Genomic DNA, 2,500 nt, shown 5'->3' with positions numbered 1-2,500 from the left:
CGGGGCGCCTTCGGCGCCGTCTCGCTCGCTCCGACTCCCCGGCCGCCGCCACCGCCAGGCGGTGCGGCCCCGGCGAGGACGAGCTCCGCCCCAGCGGCTCGCTCCGGGAGCGGGGAGCTACGGAGCGCTCCCCGAGTCTGCATTTAGGGGGACGAAGGCCCTCGCGCGGCAACCGCTGCCGCGGCCGACGGGCCTGCGAAGCGACCCCAGCCGCGCCGCCGGGGCGGCCCCCGGGCGGCGATTGATCGTCAAGCGACGCTCAGACAGGCGTAGCCCCGGGAGGAACCCGGGGCCGCAAGTGCGTTCGAAGTGTCGATGATCAATGTGTCCTGCAATTCACATTAATTCTCGCAGCTAGCTGCGTTCTTCATCGACGCACGAGCCGAGTGATCCACCGCTAAGAGTTGTCTGGCTTTCGGCACCGACCCCGCGCGCGCGGGGGGGCCGGGAGCCGCTCTCGCCCGGAGCGGCCCCCCTTTTTTTTCTCTGGCGCCGAGGCCCCGCGCGGGGCCTGGCTCCGACCGTACGAGCAACGCGGAAAACCCCGGAGGGGGCGCGTGCGAGAAGAACACGGGAGGAACCCCACGGAACGCTCCCAAGGCCGGCCGAGAGGCGGGGGGACCCGCGCCCCCGACCGCCTCCCCCCGCCCGGCGAGGGGAGGCGCCGCCTACGTGTGCCGTCCTTCGGAGGCGGCCCAGGCGCCCGGGCTCGGCCCGGCCCTCCGCGCGGAGGGCCGCGCGGCGCGCGCCGCGGGAGCGCGGTGGCCCACCCGGCCTCGCCGGCGCGGCGCCACGCGCCGGCGCGCGGCCCTCGGACCCCGCGCGCGCGCTTGCCTCCCCCCTGGAACCGCCGCCGCGCCGGCTCTCGCGGAGCGCCGCCGCGCCCACGCGCGCGGCCGACTCTCTCTCCCCAGGGGCCTTGCTGCGCTCGAGACGCCACGCGACGACCGCCGCCCCGCCGCCGGGCGCCGCGCCCCCCCCCGCCGGACCGCTGCCCGCCGGGGGAAGGCGAGCGCCCGAGGGCTGCCCGAGGGCGGACCCGCCGCCGCGGCGGGCCGCACTTCCCGGGAACCGCCGTCCACCCGCACCGTCGGGGGCCCCCTTCCGCGAGCACGCGCCCGGCGGAAGGCGGTGCGGCGCTGAGCCAGGGGGCGACGCCCGCTCTCCTCGTTCGCCACCTGGAGAGCGGGCGCGGAAGCGCCCCCGCGGCCGCCCGCCACCCCTGCCCTCGGACCGCGCGCGGTCGCGAAGGGCCACGGGGAGGGTCCCGTGCCCGCGGGCGGCGGGAACACCGGCCGAGCGGCGCCGCCGCCGCTCGGCGCGGGGCCGCCCGCGCTCGCCGGCCTCCGACCGCGGAGGGACCGCCGAGCGCTCGCCCCGGGCGGGCGGGCGGACGGCCGGCCGGCGGCCGGCGCCGCCGGTGCGTTCGAGACGAAGGCCGCCGAGGGGAGAGAGGCACGGCCGCGCCAGGCGCGGCGCCGCCCGCGCGGGACGGCCGCGGCGGCCCAGAAGAGAGAGCGCGCGGCGGGCCCCGGCGGCCGCCGCCCCGCGGCTGAGGAAGGGCAGAGAGCGCGCGCCCTCTGCCGGCGCCGCCCGTTTCGAGCCCAGCGGGTCGGCCCCGCGGCCGACCGCGCGCGCCGCGGCCTCTCCGCCGAGGCCGGGCCGCGAAGAGGGGGGGGCAGGGCGCCCCTCCCCGGCGCGGCGCGACTACCCCCGCACGCGCGCGCGCGGCGGGGACGACCGCCGCGACGGCGGGCGCGACCGGTGGCCGCGGACACCACCGCAGGGGATCGGCGGGAGTAGCTCCCCACCCCTCAATGGAGCCGCAACGCCACCGCCCGCCACCCGCCGCCGCCGCCGCCGCCGCCGCCGCCGCCGCGGCGGGGCGCGCCGAGCCGCCCGAGTCTTTAAACCGCCGCCCGGCTCGGCGGCCCCTTTTTCGGTCCTTCCCGCGGCGTTTGACGACGCCGAGGGGGAAGCCTGGGACCGCCGAGGCGCGGAGCGCTAGGTACCTGGCCCTGGGGCGAGGGAAACGACCTGCATGGCCCCGCCGGGGTGCCTCCCCCGCTGCCGCCCTCGGGGGAGCGTCCACCGGCGGGGGCGCGCCCGACATCTGCCGCCACCACCGCGGCGTCCTCCTCGGGGCCCGGGGTTTCCCTCAGTAGCCCGGCGCTGCGCCCGAGAGGACCGCCGCAGCTCGGGCCGCCCCCGCCGACGCGGGGAGGCGGCCCGGCCGCCGAGCGCCTCGCCGACCCCGCCGAGAGGCCGCGGCAATGACGACGACGACGACGACGACGGGAAGGCCCCCGCCGCCGCCGCCACCGCCGCCACCGCCGCCTCCCGGCGGCGGGTCGCGGCACGCGGCCGCGCGCGCGCGCAACCCTGAAGCGCGGCCCGGAACACCCGGAGGCCCGGCCCTCGCGGTTTTCTCCTCTCCTGCGCGCCACGGGAGCCGCCTCGGCCCGAGAGCGGGACTCTACCGGCCGGGCAAAGCCCCGCT

The 2,500-nt window shown here is 80.6% G+C and overlaps 1 non-coding gene across 1 annotated transcript; it reads right to left on the bottom strand.

Moving 5' to 3' along the window:
- Positions 1–253: 253 nt before the first annotated feature.
- Positions 254–406, bottom strand: LOC137465901 (5.8S ribosomal RNA). The gene has a single exon (XR_010994878.1). It is a non-coding gene; the product is annotated as a 5.8S ribosomal RNA (ribosomal RNA).
- Positions 407–2,500: the final 2,094 nt, after the last annotated feature.

Source organism: Anomalospiza imberbis, unplaced genomic scaffold (genome assembly GCF_031753505.1).
Source record: "Anomalospiza imberbis isolate Cuckoo-Finch-1a 21T00152 unplaced genomic scaffold, ASM3175350v1 scaffold_119, whole genome shotgun sequence".
Classification (NCBI taxonomy): domain Eukaryota; kingdom Metazoa; phylum Chordata; class Aves; order Passeriformes; family Viduidae; genus Anomalospiza; species Anomalospiza imberbis.
Note: the sequence above shows the minus strand (reverse complement) of the source record. Positions and strands in the feature narration are given on the sequence as shown.